This window comes from Halichoeres trimaculatus, unplaced genomic scaffold (assembly GCF_033239565.1).
Source record: "Halichoeres trimaculatus isolate MK-OKI-2021-1 unplaced genomic scaffold, fHalTri1.1 fHalTri1_scaffold_9, whole genome shotgun sequence".
NCBI classification, from domain to species: domain Eukaryota; kingdom Metazoa; phylum Chordata; class Actinopteri; order Labriformes; family Labridae; genus Halichoeres; species Halichoeres trimaculatus.
This window is the reverse complement of record NW_027437188.1, coordinates 36,970,990-36,990,201: the sequence shown is the minus strand read 5'-3', so window position 1 is coordinate 36,990,201 and position 19,212 is coordinate 36,970,990. Positions and strand designations below refer to the sequence as shown.

Sequence of the window (19,212 nt, the reverse complement as noted above, 5' to 3'; positions counted from 1 at the left end):
ATTCTGGAGTTTTTTATTGGAAAAAAAATCATGTATAATATCATTTTAAGTTTTTTTTTTTATTATTATTACGGTAAAACTGTGTGTTGTTGCAATACTAATTATATCTGGTGTTAGTGCTTAGAAATGGATAACATGTGATCTCTGCAGTAGCATTGTGAACACAAAGCTAAGATAAGTTATATCAAGATAAGATAAGATAAGATAAGATAAGATAAGATAAGATAAGATAAGATAAGATAACCCTTTATTTGTCCTAAGTGGGGCACTGAATTAAGAAAAAAGTAAAATAAAGAAAAATAATAATATTGATAGTAACACATTAAAAGCATACAAATAACCTTAGAAAAAAAAGTTTTAAAAATAAATCAAGGTAAAAAGCGTTTAAAGTTACGTCACAGACATCCTGTTTCATGGGGGAGGGGCGACGCATTTACCTGACCGTACCTCCAACATTTTGGGGACCCCTCAGAGGTGAACCACGGAGCACGGTGTAACTGTGCTGTTCTTGTTTTTCTGAATGTTGGCGTCTCTCGTGGAAAAAAGCACCTTTATGTGAGTAAACAAACTTCTTTCCAGCTCACACGACTCACCTCGTAGTTAAGTGGCACCCCGTTAATTAAAGTTAAGATGGCGGCTTGAGATAGCTTAACAACCTTGCGTAATGTTCAAGGGTGGAAACTTTTGGCCTTCTTCACTGTCAGGCTTTGGCAGAGTTACTGTAGCGTTCAGTGAATTAAAAAGGGACACAAAAAGTTACCAACAGTGTGTTTTAATCGTTGGAGGAGTTGTAAGAGATATTTTATCGCGACAAATGGTCGTTTTAGCCCGGTCGACTTCAAATATGGGTTATCAAGGGGAAGTCAAAACTACGGCGTCAGTTTGTTTCATTAACTTTATTAATATTTTTTCCCATTAAACTGTTTGTATATAAATATAACTTGCGAACCACATAATTTTTGGTATGACAAATTAATATACTGCTAATGTTGGTAAAGGCTTTCGTAACAGATGAACAGCAGACATTGCAGTTCGGTATATGCTCCGCTGGGGGCAGCGGTAGACTGCAGTTCTTCGACAGGGAAAGACGTTTCCACATGTAATGATTATTTCTCTCTTTAAAGAGCATTTGTTTGACGCTTAAACGCTTCTTTAGGTGTTTTTGTCTTCGATTTGCTAAAGATTGTGTTCGTTAGTCAGCTTAAGCTGTTTCTGTGGCTGAAAATAACAGAGCACAAATGTTCTCAATCCTGATTGGACCGTATGTAGTCACGTGACCAGGAAGTGCTGAGCGGCTTCACTATACGCGTTCCCGCTTTTCGCCATAACACTATTTGCGGACATTTTCTTCACATTTCACGTATAAACCAAGTGTTTATAGGTGAATCCGAGTGTGTGTGAGTGTTTGTGGTTGAAGTGTGATGACGTGAACCAGCAGTCCACTCTGCTCCACTCACTGTGAATTAGCTGATTTGTAGAGTGTGAGCACCGTGTGTGAGTGTGTTAGTTGTGTGAATCAGGTGTGTGTGTGTGATGGTGTGAAGTCATACTTACCTGGCAGGGGAGATACCATGATCAAGAAGGTGGTTCACCCAGGGCGAGGCTCAGCCATTGCACTCCGATTGTGCTGACCCCTGCGAATTCCTCAAATGTGGGAATCTCGACTGCATAATTTCTGGTAGTGGGGGACTGCGTTCGCGCTCTCCCCTGGTCTCATGGTCAAAGAGAATAATGAAGAAATGGGAGAAGAAAACTGAGTGTCTGTTTAGACTTACCATTAGTAAGTGTCATAACAAAACGTGAAAAGTTATGCCTGTCCTGAATTTGTGTGAAAAGTTGTCTGCTAGTTGAAGTGATACTGTAGTACACTCAGTTCTCCACCAAAGGGCTCAGAAGCTCCCCCAAATGATGGTGTTGATGTGTGAGTCACCAGAAGACTTTAAATGCTGGATACTGTGATAATCCACAGTCTTTGGTATTAAAATAATTTAAAGCTGTGTTGCTTGTTAGCCTCAGTGAGGGGATTCGGGTTAGTAAAACTACGGCTGGTAATTTCATTAAACTTTTGGACACTTATGTCACAGGTAACATTACCATTAATGTTTTTGACCACCTTAACTTTATAGTTCACCTCAATACATATTTAGTGGTTGTCTTTTCTCATCACAACCTTAGCTATGATTTTAAATTTATTTATTTTGATAAATTATCGACACACTTCTGATATGGAAAACAATGATTTTTTTCCTGTTAAGGCCACATATGTGGGAAAAAAAACAAAAACATTTTTGTTACTTAGAATGTAAGAGAAACTTCAATAACAAGAAATTTCCCCAGCGGCAAAGAGCAAACAATAGGAAAAGGTCTTTTGGACTGTGGGGGAAGTGTCTTTATCTGGACTCTATCTGGATTGGTTTTCTCAAAAAGTTCATTCTGGATCACAATAATCCAGAGCTGGTAGTCCCTGTTTTTGCTCTCCAAGGTGAAACTGGTCTTGTAGCATTTTTCAGGTTTTTAAAGGCTTTTTGATGAGATCTTTCTGACCCAGATACCACTAGATCAGGATTAGAGAATCTAGGTTTGCAGTCTTCGAATGGGTCAGCATGGTCAAAGTGATACACTTCATACACACGGTATATCAAATGTCTCATTGGTATCATAAAGAAAGTCACAATTTAAGGTTAGCTTGTCTAAAATTATTAGCTGGATTTCTACAAAGTGATGATTTATAATAAATCAAATTACTATAGGCACAATTATTAAATGAGACGTAAAACAGTTATCTGAAAAAAAAGACTTTATGTGTTACGAATTGAAAGTTTTAAGTTGGACCAACAGTACTTTTTTACAGTGCAGTGTAGTTAATGTCCAATACTTTTGTATCGGAGTTGAACAAACCTTTTAAACGAGTTAATCATTAGTCAGATCCTTTAAGTGCAGGCACCTGCCTCAGTTTTCTCATGTCAACTCTGCATATTCAGGTTAACATTGCAATTCACTCTAAAAACTTCAGTTTCAAGTTGATTCAACTGATTATTATCAGTGTGCCTGTTACTGACGTCACTGACTAGATTTAATTGAGGTTGTCAGGGTTCAGTATTAAAATTATTTAAACAGTTTTACCTCGAAGCACATTAGCTGAGTAACTCATCAGTGAGTCTTTTTTTTTTTAGTGTGCAGTAGGTGGTTCAGGCGTGCAAACTTCTTTTCGACTCCCCATTCAATTGCTCAACTTTGCTCCTGTTTCTTCCATAGGCACAGTTAGAAAAGCATGATTAAATATGTGTCATGTGTCCTACATGTCTCTACATCATCCACCCTGAATCCACCTCTTTAGTGGGATCAGGATTATCCTAAACTTAAGCTTCAAACCTAATCTCCACCTTAAAGTTTTCAAATACCCCAAATCAGCATTTGATCCAAAACAGTTCAGAGATTAAATCCTGTCCAGATCACTCTAATGTAGGTTAAACTTTTTGAAAAACAGGTCTCTGTTATAAACCACTGAAACCTGCTGCATAACAGATTGAAAGGAGACTGTGCAGTACGCTATGTCCTCCACTAGGGGCAGCCACCATACAGCTGTTCACCAGGACAAGATGTTTTCACATCTAATGCTTATTTTTTCCTTCAGAGAGCATGTGTTAACCACAAAAACGTCTCATTAGTTGTTTTTATCTTTGATTTGCTGTAGATTTTGTTCCTTAATCAGCTGGAGCTCTTTCTGTGGCTGAAAATAACCAAACACTAGTGTTTTAAACCCTGATTGGACTGAATGGAGTCACATGACCAGGAAGTGCCATGTGGCCTCACTTTGAGCAGTCACATTTTACACTATAACACTAATTGCTGATATTTTTCAGACTTCTCTTATAAACCAAGTTGATGTAGATGACTTTGAGTGTGTATGAGTGTTTGTGGTTGAAGTGTGATGAAGTGAACCAGCAGTCAGAGGGACGGTGTGGAGAATGGTGTTTCCTCCTCTGACGGTGTGTGGGTATCGCTTCTCGGCCTTTTGGCTAAGATCAAGTGTAGTATCTGTTCTTATCAGTTTAATATCTGATACGTCCCCTACCCGGGGACCATATATTAAATTGATTTTTGGAACTGGGAGATGGAATAGGGGCTTGCTCCGTCCACTCCACGCATCGACCTGGTATTGCAGTACCTCCAGGAACGGTGCACCCCCCTCTCCGTGTAAAAATCAATATCTTGATAAATGTATTTAAGAGGATGCAGGCTGATGGTAGAAACATGTCTTGAGGAGTGTCATCAACTATTAAGAAAAATGTGATTACCTTGAGGTTTATTTTAGCATTCAGAGAGGTTAGTCTGACGCTACATAATAATATGGTGCTGTTGTTGTAATTCAAATGGTAAAATAAAGCAATTTATGCTAACATGAAATGAAAAAAAACAAACCTAAATGAACATTATTTAAAGTATGAAGCTTAAATCTCCCAAACTTCATGAAATAATTTATAGTCAGCGCCACTAAATGAAATTTAGTTTACATGCCGACATTTGAGGAAAGAAACCTTGTCGTCTGATCCAAGATCCCTTTAATCAGCCTGATGAACCCTCAAACTGAAAACTTGGTCTACCTCTGGTCTAAGCCTGTCACGATAACAAATTTTGCTAGACGATAATTTTTCAAAATATTATTGCCGATAAACAATATAATTGTCAATATTATTTTGATTTTTTTTTTTTTCATTTTTTCATTGATGTAATTATGATAAATGGGATAATAAAGTGAGTACACCATATCAAAAGCAAGAAACTTGTATTTAACTGTAATTAAAAGGTCAGGATCTTTTAAATAAAATAAATTAAACAAAAAATATAATAAATTTAACAAACAAGAAAGAAAAAAAATGCAATGACAATGAAATGGACTCTCTTTTAGAAAAGAAATACATGTCAATGAAAATAATTAATACCAATCAAAAACAATAAAACATAGACCCTGTCTCTAAAGAAAAAACAAAACTCCCCTCCAAAAAACCAACAACAATAAAAACTAAATAAAAAGCCTAAATAAAAGGGAGTTTATACAGTTCCTGAATTGTTTGTAACATGTCCTTTTTCCCAGTCAATCCGTACTGTCTGTCAAACATTTTTAACATTTCTGGCTTTCAACCGTATTGAAGGGCTGCATTTCTTTGGCAATGTATCTGTCTTTGAGCGCCACCATTTGGCGCTTTTATTTCTATTTACTTTGCCGACCAAAAGCCTCAGTAAGAGCGGATTGTCAAAGAACAAGGCTTCGCTGCACCTCCCCTTCTTCTTCTTCGTCGCCACTATTTTCAAACAAATGCCACATATCAGCTCGTTGGTGTTCATGAGCTCACACTTTGTTCATTCTGATAAAAAAACAAAATATTCCCACACTGGGACTGTGGCAGGCGGCTTAAGAACCGTATCTTTGTGCCATCACTCATATTAGCGTGTTTCCTCCTTACCCCTCAGGACGCTCAAACTTACCGAGGACATTTTTATTTATTGTTTAGTTAATCGATCTATTGATTATCGTAACAGGCCTACTCTGGTCTGATCTAACCCTGTGTTACCCAGCAGCTGGAGCTGTACATATGCCAGACCAGTAGGGGGCAGTATCATAGCTGTAGAACCCCCTTCCAGCGGTGCAGAGAGAAACAGGAAGTGTGTTTGTGGGGAGAAACAAAGGCAGACCAACTGGTTTGTGATGTGTAACTATTTTCCAAGTGTTGCTGAACCAGTTTGAGTTTGGAGTCTGATTCAGATTGGTCTTATCTGAGCCCTGTGTCTGTGTGCTTGGGATTTGATTGAGGTTGACTGTGTTTGAAGAGGGGTTTTGCTGTGCCTTTGGTGGAGAGATGCAGCAGTGCATTGTGGGAAATATCCAGTGTGTAGCTGTGAGTGAGCGCAGATGAGTTAGTGAGCATGTGTTGCTGGCTGTTCTCTGCCTGATGTTAGTGTGTGGAGGTGTTTCTGCTCCACTCACTGTGAATCAGCTGATTTGTAGAGTGTGAGCACCGTGTGTGAGTGTGTTAGTTGTGTGAATGAGGTGTGTGTGTGTGATGGTGTGAAGTCATACTTACCTGGCAGGGGAGATACCATGATCAAGAAGGTGGTTCACCCAGGGCGAGGCTCAGCCATTGCACTCCGGTTGTGTTGACCCCTGCGAATTCCCCAAATGTGGGAATCTCGACTGCATAATTTCTGGTAGTGGGGGACTGCGTTCGCGCTCTCCCCTGATCAACTGTTCAAAGAGAACTGAAATCTTAACGTGGCCTTTCCTTTGGAGGGAGGGATTTTTGGAGCATTGTAAAGTGTCTCTAGGATTTAGTTTGGATCCTGTCTGGAGTCAGCATTCAAGAGCATCATTTCAGGAGAACAAGTCATTGTAAAGTTTAGTTTTTCAGGCCGGTCTACTGTTCCCTCATCATGTGTAGGAATGTTCCTGTTTCATTATCATACATGAGGAGCAAAGGGGGAACTGTCGCTCTGCACACTGTTACGCTGTACAGGTGATAAATGGGTTTAAAAGATCAGATACAAATTCATTACACACCTCACAGGTGTGCCACATCAAGATGCTGCTCTGACATCATGATTAGTGCACAGGTGTGCCTTATACAGCCCACAATAAGAGGCCGCTCTGAAATGTGCAGTTTTGTCTCACAGCTAAATGCCACAGATGTTGCAAGCATTGAGGGAGCGTGCAGTTGGCATGCTGACAGCAGGAATGTCAACCAGATCTGTTGCTCGTGCATTGAATGTTTTTTTTTCCACCATAAGCCGTCTCCAAAGGTGTTTCAGAGAATATGGCAGTACATCCAACCACGTTTAACCACACCAGCCCAGGTGTGGTTACACATAACTGAAGAATTTCTGCACAAACTGTCAGAAACCGTCTCAGGGAAGCTCAACTGCATGCTCGTCGTCCTCATCAGGGTCTTAACCTGACTCCAGATTGTCGCCATAACAGACTTGAGTGGGCAAATGCTCACATTCGATGGCGTCTGGCACATTGGAGAGGCGGTCTCTTCATGGATGAATCTCGGTTTACATTGATTAGTGCAGATGGCAGACAGCGTGTGTGGCGTCGTGTGGGTGAGCGCTTTGCTGATGTCAGTGTTGTGGATGGAGTGGCCCATGGTGGTGGTGGGGTTATGGTACGGGCATAGAGAGATCCTGAGGCCCATCGTTGTGCCATACATCCATGAACATCACCTCATGTTTCAGACAGATAATGCACGGCCCCATGTTGAAGGATCTGTACACACTTCTCTGAAGCTGAAAATGTCCCAGGTCTTGCATGGCCAGCATACTCACCGGACATGTCACCCATTGAGCATGTCTGGGATGTGCTTGGCTGTGTCCGAAATGTCATACTAACGTACTACTCATACTAAGTATGACGTCAAAAATAGTATGTAGTGCGTTCACATTAAATAGTATGAAAAGATTGTGTGCGCGAGAAATACCCGGATGTATACTATATCGGTGAAATTTTTAAGTATGGGAGGTGGGCATACTAGTCGTACTGACACGCCCCATAATGCATTGCGAGCCCCGTATTTATAAACGTAAATACAGAATGAGATGACAAGATGAGAAGCGACTAAAATGGACTTAGCTCTACAGGGAAACCTAAACGTAAGGACAAAGAAATAAAGTGCCTGAGGCGACGGACGGATCGTCTTCGGTGTCTGCGGGCAGTAAACATTTTTTAATTTTTTGAAGAGAGATGAATTCGTCTTGAGACCGGTGTTAGCTAAAAATCATCCACTAGCGAACTTCCCGTTTTCAAAATAAAAGCACCCGTTTATCTCCTTTAAGTTCTCTAACGCTTTCGTAAATTGGGCTCTTGTTTTGGAGCAGACCGGAAGTTTCTACGATAGCATATTGGCGCTCTTAACAGAATGTCCGAAATGTCGAAATCAAATTTGTATCCGTGCGTTTTGTGGCCTAAATGACCACATTTTGGTTTTCTACCTGGTGACTTTCTCGCCTAAAATGTTCTTAAAACTTTCAAATGTGGAGAATCAACAGAGATATTTGATAGCCTGGTGTGCTTCCAGAGACTTATGTGTGCTTCCAATTTTTGTCGTCGGAGGTTTTGAAATGCATCATGGGAAACCGAGTAGTATACTACGGTGTAAACGGTTGGCACTCTAATCATACTTATAGTATGTAGTATACAGTATATACACAACGACCATGTAGTATGTAGTACGTTAGTATGCCATTTCGGACACAGCCCTTGACCGGCGTTTACGACAGCATGTACCTACGGTGGCCCTGAAGTGCAAAACACAACGGCAAATTAACTAAACACAACGGCAAATCGACTTAACACAACAGCAAATTAACGAAGGTTGTTGAAAGTCCACGACCCCGAAAGACACTTCTTGAAGCCTCTTGCCACAGCCACTGCAAAAGTTTGGTGATGGCTCAACCGCCTCCCTTCCACAATTTGGACAGTCCATGGTGCACCATCACCCTGCCGTTTACAAGATACCATCATTACATTTGTGTATCGTTGCTACTTTCCCGACAACTTCCTGGTCAAAGGGGCTTTCGTCCAATCAAGCACGTTCTCCTTCTCTCTCTCTCATCCAATCACCGACGACAAATACCGCCACAAGTACCTACCTCTTCTGGTAGAGCTGGAGTGATTTGCCGATGTTTTTAGTTAATTTGCCGTTGTGTTTACTTTATTTGCCAATGTGTTTAGTTAATTTGCCAATGTGTTTAGTTAATTTGCCAATGTGTTTAGTTAATTTGCCAATGTGTTTAGTTAATTTGCCATTGTGTTTAGTTGATTTGCCGTTGTGTTTAGTTAATTTGCCGTTGTGTTTAGTTAATTTGCCGTTGTGTTTAGTTTATTTGCCGTTGTGTTTAGTTAATTTGCCGTTGTGTTATGCACTTCAGGGCCACCGTATGTACCAGTTCCCACTAATATCCAGAAACTTCCCACAGCCATTAAAGAGGAGTAGACCACAATTTGGCCACAACTGACAATCTGATAAACTCTATGCAAAGATGTGTTGCACTGCATGAGGCAAATGGTGGTCACACCAGGTACTGACTGGTCCTGAGTCCCCAGACCCCCAACAAAGCAAGAAAACTGCACATTTCAGAGTGGTCTTTTATTGTGGACAGTCTTAGGCCCTCCTCACACGAGGACGGCCCCGTATCGTCTTGGCGTCGGCATCAAAACATGTATCGCTGTTTACACATCGTATTGTGCATAGGCTTGTGCATTTACATGACAACGCAAAACTGTCGTTGGGTTGCCCGTCTTGTTCTTCTCCGAGGCGGATTCCACGTCAACAAGTGCTCATTCACGCGTAACATGCTGCTCTTGTTGTTGTTGTTGCTGTAGCTGGTGTTGTTCATGCTCTCTGAGAAAATGTTAATATGATAGTCGAAGCAATATTTGTAGCTGCTGGAACAATATCAGAATCAGTCCGCCTGTCGCCATTGTTGTTGTTGTTGTGTGTGACAACGTGGGTGGGGGGGCAGGGAGTAGGAGGGGTACTATGAGGTCACCGCCTTTTCCGGACTTATCTGTTTATACCAAGTACGGCATGAAGACGAATACACAGAAATCCACCTGCAGACCCGTTTTCAAAAAAGATGCGGAGTCATGGACAAATACGCGTCTCCGTGTCAATATCACCGGATCGATAGTTTATTTTACCGGAGTCGTAGAAATTCGTATTGGTGTAAAGCCCACCTAAGGCACACCTCTGCACTAATCATGATGTCAGATCAGCATCTTGATGTGGCACACCTGTGAGGTGGGATGGATTATCTCAGCAAAGCAGAAGTGCTCACTATCAAACATTTAGACAGATTTGTGCACAACACTTGAAAGAAATTGTAATATTGTTTATCTGGAATAAATTTTAGATCTTTGAGTCCATCTCATGAATTTTAAGCAGCTAGTGTTGACCAAGACTGAACATGAAAACTAGATCTTCAAGCTAACCAGGGCCAGCCAGACCAAAGCTTGAGTGATTTAAGGTTACTGTAGATAATTTGATGAATAATTATTATCTTTTCCTGTACTTTGAAGGCGCTGTTTCCTGTTTTTGCCAGCAGAGAGCAGCACTGAGTCTTCTTCATGTTAAATGACTGTCATGATGCACACTGTGTTCACCTGGTGGTGGTAAAATAAATGTTTGAGTGGTCTGATCTAACCCTGTGTTACTCAGCTGCTGGAGCTGTTCATATACCAGACCAGCAGGGGGCAGTATCATAGCTATAGAACCCCCTTCCAGCGGTGCAGAGAGAAACAGGAAGTGTGTTTGTGGGGCAGAAACAAAGGCAGACCAACTGGTTTGTGATGTGTAACTTTTTTCCAAGTGTTGCTGAACCAGTTTGAGTTTGGAGTCTGATTTAGATTGGTCTTATCTGAGCCCTGTGTCTGTGTGCTTGGGGTTTGATTGAGGTTGACTGTGTTTGGAGAGGGGTTTTGCTGAGCCTTTGTTGGAGAGATGCAGCAGTGCATTGTGGGAAATGTCCAGTGTGTAGCTGTGAGTGAGCGCAGATGAGTTAGTGAGCATGTGTTGCTGGCTGTTCTCTGCCTGATGTTAGTGTGTGGAGGTTTTTCTGCTCCACTCACTGTGAATCAGCTGATTTGTAGAGTGTGAGCAGCGTGTGTGAGTGTGTTAGTTGTGTGAATGAGGTGTGTGTGTGTGATGGTGTGAAGTCATACTTACCTGGCAGGGGAGATACCATGATCAAGAAGGTGGTTCACCCAGGGCGAGGCTCAGCCATTGCACTCCGGTTGTGCTGACCCCTGCGAATTCCCCAAATGTGGGAATCTCGACTGCATAATTTCTGGTAGTGGGGGACTGCGTTCGCGCTCTCCCCTGATCAAAGTGTTCAAAGAAAACTGAAATTTTAAGATGGCCACCTACTTGGGCGGTGGATTTTCAGAGCATTTAAAATTGTCCTTAGGATTTTGTTCAGGTTGTTACTGCAGTCAGCATCCAAGAGCATCTTTTCAGGAGAACAGGTCACTGTCAAATTAAGTTTTTCAGTCAGGTCTACTGTTCCCTCTTCACATGAAAAAAGGGGGACTATTAGTATTCATTCTGTAACACTGTACGGGTTTAATAGGTTTGATAGATTAAATACTGATTTATTCATTTACGATTTTGTTTTTTTGTTGCATGGAGTGTATTTCTCCAAACATTTGCCCAGTTAATGGAAAACTCAGAGAGGTTTTTGTTTCATTTTTTAATAATGCTAAAGTAGTTTTTGTTAGCTCTAGGGCGGTATTATAAACCAGAGACTCGTCCTCTAGGTAGGAGTAAAAGCTTATTAAGAAGTGTCATGACGGGTGAGCTACAGGTTGCTGATCAACTGGGTTATCAGACGCCTTTATTGCAGATTGACCGCAATTGCAAATTAAAAAAAAAAGGAGAGTGTTGGTTGACGATTAATAAGTTTCTTTTAAATCCTTAAAGATTTTTAATCCAGATAAATCCATGATGCCACCAAGAAAATGTTTTTCTGACTCAAAACCACTGTTTTGTAAAAAAAAGGTGATCCTCCAGACCTCAGAGAGCTGTTTTGATAAAATAATGGTGGCTGGCCAGGGATGGGTACCTTTTAGGATACGGTACCTATGCCCGGGACCGGTACTCAACAGTACCAATTTTCAGTACTTTTTTTGTGTTTACGAGGAAAAAAATATCAATTCCTCAAAATATATTTTTTTCTTTTCAATTTAACACATCTCTTCTCCTTTATACAGGACTGACCAAAATCTTAAGACCAGTTGAAAAATCGCTAGAATTGACCTTTTGCACATTTGGTTCCTAATGAGGTTTTAAGTAGAGCTACAATATGCAAAAGCAAGAAGGGGGAGTGTGAGAAAAAGCACTTTGAAGAAGTGATTTATTGAAAACAACAAGTAAACTGAAACAGGCTGTTTATCAGCTGATCAAAAGTTTAAAACCATCGCTCACAAAATGACAAAAAAACTCTCCAAACCAGAAAAAAAGTTTTTCTCAGTAGGATTTAGTTATAAGCAGCTCCACCGTTCTTGTTAATCACTCCAAAAATTGGTTTGATGCTTGATGAGAGTGTTTCCAGGAAGCTTTTGGGAACTTTGCTCCAAGTGGTGAAGACGGCTTCACGAAGGGCATCAACTGTCAGGAACTGACGCCATTTTTGTAAACTTCCCTCGCCATCCATCCCCAAATGTTCTTCATTGGATTTAAATCAGGGGAAGATGCGGGATGGCCCAAAGAGTGATGTTATTCTCCCTGAAGAAGTCCTTCATCGAGCCAGCACTGAGACCTGCAGCGTTGTCCTGTTAAAAACCAGCTGTTCCCACACAGACCAGGACCCTCAGTCAGCCACTTGACTTTTTCGTCCCATAATGCTCAGGATCTTTCAGAAAATGTAGAACGACCGTCTCACTGCGTCCAACCTCAGCAGCAATGGCACGCTGCGAGAGGCCGCGCTGATGCAGCTCGACGATCCGACTACGTTCAAGAAGAGAGACAGCTTCTTAGCTTTAGCATCAGGACGGTGTGACCGTGTGAATGACTAACAGAAAATAAACATTCGGAGCAGATTTTAGCTTTAATAGCCTGTGGCCTTAAACTTTTGATCAGCTGATAAACAACCTATTTCACTTTGCTTGTTTTCAATAAATCACTTTTTCAAAGTGCTTTTTCTCACAGCCCCCCTTCTTGCTTTTGCATATTGTAGCTCTACTTAAAACCTCATTAAGATCCAAATGTGCAAAAGGTCAATTCTAGCAATTTTTCAACTGGTCTTAAGATTTTGATCAGATCTGTCTAATTTTGTAATGCTGTGTTCATGTCCAGCATGGAAACTCTCCTACTCCTCCTCTCCCTCACAGTCACAAGGATGCGTTTAGGTACCTGAACATGGTACCTTTTGATTTTACATGAATAGGTACCTGGTACTTTTGACAGAATTTCGTTTGGTACCTTCAAAAGTACCTTATTCAGGACCCATCTTTAGTGCTGGTGAGCCATTTAGTTTTCCACTTTTATAACTTTTCACTTTTTCTCAGATTTTCAGTTGTGTAACATACAGAGGTGTCAGAAGTATTCACGTTCATTACTCAAGAAGAAGTATAGATAGGGTTTAAAAAGACTTTTGTAGAAGTTGAAGCGTTGACTTGAGCTCTTCACTGAATTAAAAGTGTAAAAGTACTGGTTTCAAAGCTATTTAAAGTACTAAAGTAAAAGTTATTCTAGGGGAAAAAATGCTGTTAAAGACAAAATCCTCTCTAAAGTGCCCTCTAAAGGCCAAAACAACTATAAAGCTTTGTTAAAATGTTAATGTTGGGAAATTTTGAGCAGTGAGTGTTGACCAACACTCAACATGAAAACTAGATTGCTTCAAGCTAATCTTGGCTAGCCACAATAGTTGATAGTACCACAACACCCGCAGTGTTTCCCCCTATGGTTATATTGGGGAACGCAAATGGTGCAATTAATCTGGATAGGTTTTTTTATTTTTTGTGTGTTTCTCTTTTTTATTCCCCAAGCTGAAAGGTTGAAGAAAAAGTAAAAATATGGATACTTGTCTGAAAATGTAAAGAGTAAAAGTAAAAAGTTTGCTTAAAAGTAACTACTCCAGTTAAGTGTAAATTTACCAAATTTCTACTTAAGTGAGGTAACAAAGTATTGTTACTTTGTTACTTGACCCCTCTGATGACATATTATTTCACTTTTGTATTTACTTAATGAGAGCTGAGTAAACTTAACGTCTCTAAATATTACCATGAAACCAATTTACAATGGGGTGAAGGGAAGGTGCCAGGGAGGAAAAATTAAAGTCCTAACTCAGGTGAAACGTTTCTCAAGTTTATTAAATGTGATAACTTGTGCTTAGGCTTCAAAATATGACTTAAGTTTATGTCCAAAATAATTCTTAAACCCATTCTTGTATTTACCCATTTCCCCTTGGGATCAATAAAGTATTTGTGATTTCGGTTCTTCGAAACTTCCTATAATAATTAATAGTCAGCTCTACTGAATGATGAAATTTACTAAGCATGCTGACATTTAAAGAGAGAGATCATATTAGTCTGATTTAAGATCCCTTGAATAAGCCTAAAAACTTGGTTTACCTCTGGTCTAATCTAACCTTGTATTACTCAGCTGCTGGAGCTGTACATATGCCAGACCAGTAGGGGGCAGTATCATAGCTATAGAACCCCCTTCCAGCGGTGCAGAGAGAAACAGGAAGTGTGTTTGTGGGCAGAAACAAAGGCAGACCAACTGGTTTGTGATGTGTAACTATTTTCCAAGTGTTGCTGAACCAGTTTGAGTTTGGAGTCTGATTCAGATTGGTCTTATCTGAGCCCTGTGTCTGTGTGCTTGGGATTTGATTGAGGTTGACTGTGTTTGGAGAGGGGTTTTGCTGAGCCTTTGGTGGAGAGATGCAGCAGTGCATTGTGGGAAATATCCAGTGTGTAGCTGTGAGTAAGGGCAGATGAGTTAGTGAGCATGTGTTGCTGGCTGTTCTCTGCCTGATGTTAGTGTGTGGAGGTTTTTCTGCTCCACTCACTGTGAATCAGCTGATTTGTAGAGTGTGAGCACCGTGTGTGAGTGTGTTAGTTGTGTGAATGAGGTGTGTGTGTGTGATGGTGTGAAGTCATACTTACCTGGCAGGGGAGATACCATGATCAAGAAGGTGGTTCACCCAGGGCGAGGCTCAGCCATTGCACTCCGGTTGTGCTGACCCCTGCGAATTCCCCAAATGTGGGAATCTCGACTGCATAATTTCTGGTAGTGGGGGACTGCGTTCGCGCTCTCCCCTGATCATGTGTTCAAAGAAAAAACAAATGTAATATAAGTAGGACGATGGTGAATGCTCGCTCAGACACCAAGTATTATTTAATGCTTTAACAGACAGTAAAAAAGTTATTCCTGTCCTGAATTTGCATGAAAAGTTGTCTGTTCAGTTGACATGATACTGTAGTACAGTCAGTTCTCCACCAGAGGGCTCTGAAGTTCCACAGATGATGATGTAAATGTGTTTGTCACCAGAAGAGTTTTAATGCTGGAGCTGTGAAACATTAAGAAGTTTAACACAAGTTTCATGAACTAAGAACAAAAAAGAAATTTGGATTTGGATTTTCACAAAGTGATGATTTGAAATGAATCAAATTATTATAAGCACAATTAGTACATTTGACATAAGACAGGTATCTGAAAAAAATACTGTGTGTTATGAATTAAAAGTTTTATTAAGTTGGACCAACAGTTTTTTTTACAGTGCAGTGTAGTTAAAGTCCAATACTCTTAGCTTTGAAGTTGAAAAAAACTTTTTAACGAGTTAATTAGTCAGATCCTTTAAGTGCAGGCTCTTGCTTCAATTTTTATTTAATGTGAACTCTGTGTATTCAGGTTTACATAACAGTTCACTCTAAAAACTTCAGTTTCAAGTTGATTTAACTGAGAATTACCAGTGTGCCTGTTACTGACGTCACTTCCCGGGTTTGAATCAGGTTGTCAGGGTTCATTAGTAAAATTTATTTAAACAGTTTTTACTCTGAGCACATTAACTGAGTAACTCATCAGTGAGTCATTTTTTTTTTTGTTGTCCAACATCTTTTTATTATCATTTTAGCGCAGAATTACAATCCAACATTGTTAGGAAATACAGTGACATTGATGTGCTCCAAATTATCCCACATATAACCAGGAAACAACAACAAAAACAAAGCCAGAAAATAATGATAATACGTGATCCAAAAGAGGTTGCTAGGTCTTTTAGAATTCGTTAGTTAAGCCTTTGAGAGAGAATCTAATCTTTTCTATTGATATGCATCGCAACATCTCCTGGATCCATTTCTTATGGGATGGGGGTCGAGGGTGGGTCCAACATCAAAGGAATAAGCCTTCGAGCCTACGAGCCTACGAGCCTTCGAGCCTTCGAGCCTTCGAGCCTACGAGCCTACGAGCCTACGAGCCTACAACCTTCCAGCCTTCGAGCCTTCGAGCCTTCGAGCCTACGAGCCTTCGAGCCTTCGAGCCTACGAGCCTTCGAGCCTACAGGCCAACGAGCCTTCGAGCCTTCGAGCCTACGAGCCTTCGAGCCTTCGAGCCTACGAGCCTTCGAGCCTTCGAGCCTTCGAGCCTTCGAGCCTTCGAGCCTACGAGCCTTCGAGCCTACGAGCCTTCGAGCCTTCGAGCCTACGAGCCTTCGAGCCTTCGAGCCTTCGAGCCTACGAGCCTTCGAGCCTTCGAGCATTCAAGCCTTTGAGCCTTCGAGCCTACGAGCCTTCGAGCCTTCGAGCCTTCGAGCCTACGAGCCTACGAGCCTTCGAGCCTACGAGCCTTCGAGCCTAAGAGCCTACGAGCCTATGAGCCTTCGAGCCTTCTAGCCTTCTAGCCTTCGAGCCTACGAGGCCTACGAGGCCTACGAGTCTTCGAGCCTACGAGGCCTTTGAGCCTTCGAGGCCTACGAGTCTTTAAGCCTACGAGCCTACGAGCCTTCCAGCCTTCCAGCCTTCCAGCCTTCGAGCCTACGAGCCTACGAGCCTTCGAGCCTTCGAGCCTACGAGGCCATCGAGCCTTCGAGCCTACGAGGCCTTCGAGCCTTCGAGCCTACTAGGCCTTCCAGCCTTCCAGCCTTCGAGCCTTCGAGCCTACGAGCCTTCCAGCCTACGAGCCTTCGAGCCTACGAGCCTTCGAGCCTTCGAGCCTTCGAGCCTTCGAGCCTTCCAGCCTACGAGGCCATCGAGCCTTCGAGCCTACGAGGCCTTCGAGCCTTCCAGCCTACGAGCCTTCGAGCCTTCGAGCCTACGAGCCTACGAGCCTACGAGCCTTCGAGCCTTCGAGCCTACGAGCCTACGAGCCTTCCAGCCTTCTAGCCCTTTAGCCTTCGAGCCTACGAGGCCTACGAGTCTTCGAGCCTTCGAGCCTTCGAGGCTTACGAGTCTTCAAGCCTACGAGCCTACGAGCCTTCGAGCCTTCCAGCCTTCGAGCCTACGAGCCTTCGAGCCTACGAGCCTACGAGCCTACGAGCCTACGAGGCCTTCGAGCCTTCGAGGCCTACCAGCCTACGAGCCTTCCAGCCTTCCAGCCTTCGAGCCTACGAGCCTACGAGCCTACGAGCCTTCGAGCCTTCGAGCCTTCGAGCCAGCTCTTCGTCTCTCTCCCTCTGCATCCTTCTTTCATGGAGCTCCTCGTCCGTGTACTCAGGCTCAAACCGGTAAGGACAACCGTCAAACGTCTGTTTACCAGGTCAGCTCTGGGTCAGCTGACCCACCTGAAGACGGTAGACGATTTGACTTTATGATAACACTGGCGATGGATGAAAAAATATAGCCGAAATGAGCGATTTTGCAGAGTTTATGTCCCGCGCTGAAGCTCCCTTGCCGTGGCCCCTGCGAAGTGCGGCTAAAATCAGCTGGATCTAAATAACTTCTGAAGGACTCCAAGCTGCACGATGTTTGTCTAAGTGGGTATATGAGCATGCACATCTATAAATAAGGTCCAGGTGTCAAAAAAACGGAGTTGCCCTTTAATGTGTCAAAAACTTCTGTCCAGAATTCAGACAGCCTCGGGCAAGAGACAAACATATGGAAATAATCAGCAGGTGACTGTTCACACCTGTTGCATTTATCTGTTCTGCCAGGATAAATTTTAGCCATAGCCATAGCGTTGGTAAGATGAATTCTATGTAAAATTTTAGATTGTAGCAGAGCGTGTCTAGCACATGCTGAAGAGGTATGCACAGAGCCTAGTATCTGCTCCCATTCTTCATTAGATACCAGTGTCCCAAGGTCCTTTTCCCAGGCTACGCGGAGGAGATTCAGACTATAAGGACATTAGTTAAAAATTACGTTATAGAAATCAATTGTTTTTTGGGTTAACTTCAGTTTTAAAAATTGATCCATAGATGATTTCAGGAGGGCGATTAGGGAAGTGGGGGAAGTAGGATTTGACAAAATGCCTAATCTGGAGGAAGCAAAATAAGTGTGATCTAGGAAGGTTGAATTTTGCAGCCAGTAGGGGCGTAAATCACCAGTTTCATGACGATACGATACGATATCGATTCTTTGGACAAGGATATGATATTTGCCGATATCACTAAGTCTGTCACGATACGATACGATACGATACGATTCAGGGGCCTTCGATCGATTTAAGACGATATAATGTCCTCACTGAACACAATCAGTAACATTTCACCTGAGGCAAGAAAGAAATACAAAACAATTTTGATAGTTTTATTACTGAAATGTGGAACGATGTGCTGACCTTTGGGTATGATAGTCTGTAGAGGATTATAGCCATCTGTATGATCTCATTATGTTTAAAATTAAAACTGGTTAAATTCAGGTAAGGTGCTTTTTTTTACCCCCACAATTACCTTATGGGTCTGACTGTTATACTGTAATGTTTGTTTATTATATCAAATAATGATGCAACACTATAATTAAAAATTACTGATGACATAAACTTTATTATTGACCTCCATCATTTGACTATTTTCTATCAAACCAAAAATTAGAAGTTTTGATTTTAATTAAACCCAAACATTTCTATTGTTCAAAATTAGAACGATTAACTTAACGAACTTAACATTGATAGTTTTTTTACTGTGATGCCTGATAAGCACAGTTTGTATGTCAGTGTGATCAGACTTTGTTTCTCTGTGTAATAGTCAATGTGGAGGAGGAATGACACTAAGCTCTCGCTGTTTGACTTTTTAACTTTATGAAATTTCATGAATCAGTGGCTACAAAATCAAATGATGAGATAACTCACTGCAGTCGTGTGATGATGACCTCCTGTCGTCTGCGCAGCCTGCATCCTCTGCAGTCAGGTCGACCGTATCTTACCCGGATACAGGAGAGCTATTTTATGATTGGCCGATATGTCTGACTCCCCTTTAGCTGTGTGATGCTAACAGCGTCTTGCTACACGTTCGTCTACAGCGGTGTGACTCGGTGGGAGCTAAACAGTACATTTTACAGCAGGAGAAACATCAGGCGTGGCGTGTCAGAGAGTGGAAAGGTTCAAATGTGTGTCTCATACGCTGAGTGCGTGAGGCTGAGAGGAAACTTCACAACGACTCGCGGAACGAACATGCGTGTCCGGTCGGGATTTCAAAATAAAGGCGTACATTAAAGACCACGATGATGATCGATGTTTAGACTTTCCATCGATGTGATTGGATCATTGCTTAACCAATCGATATATC

General features: G+C 41.7%; 1 protein-coding gene and 5 non-coding genes across 10 annotated transcripts in view; all 6 read left to right on the top strand.

Moving 5' to 3' along the window:
• The first annotated feature begins 476 nt into the window (after positions 1–476).
• Positions 477–19,212, top strand: part of aamdc (adipogenesis associated, Mth938 domain containing) — a 38,237-nt gene continuing 19,501 nt past the window's right edge. For 3 of the 5 annotated variants that reach the window (XM_074678815.1, XM_074678807.1, XM_074678810.1), the window contains exon 1: positions 477–555. The gene's annotated coding sequence lies outside the window, so the exon portion shown is untranslated. The remainder of the gene's footprint in view (positions 556–19,212) is intronic. The other 2 variants (XM_074678813.1, XM_074678808.1) reach the window with 2 other exon arrangements.
• Positions 1,547–1,710, top strand: LOC141798498 (U1 spliceosomal RNA). The gene has a single exon (XR_012599168.1). It is a non-coding gene; the product is annotated as a U1 spliceosomal RNA (small nuclear RNA).
• Positions 4,000–4,190, top strand: LOC141798502 (U2 spliceosomal RNA). The gene has a single exon (XR_012599172.1). It is a non-coding gene; the product is annotated as a U2 spliceosomal RNA (small nuclear RNA).
• Positions 6,076–6,239, top strand: LOC141798497 (U1 spliceosomal RNA). The gene has a single exon (XR_012599167.1). It is a non-coding gene; the product is annotated as a U1 spliceosomal RNA (small nuclear RNA).
• On the top strand, positions 10,711–10,874 carry LOC141798514 (U1 spliceosomal RNA). Its single transcript, XR_012599184.1, has one exon. It is a non-coding gene; the product is annotated as a U1 spliceosomal RNA (small nuclear RNA).
• LOC141798513 (U1 spliceosomal RNA) lies at positions 14,652–14,815 on the top strand. The gene has a single exon (XR_012599183.1). It is a non-coding gene; the product is annotated as a U1 spliceosomal RNA (small nuclear RNA).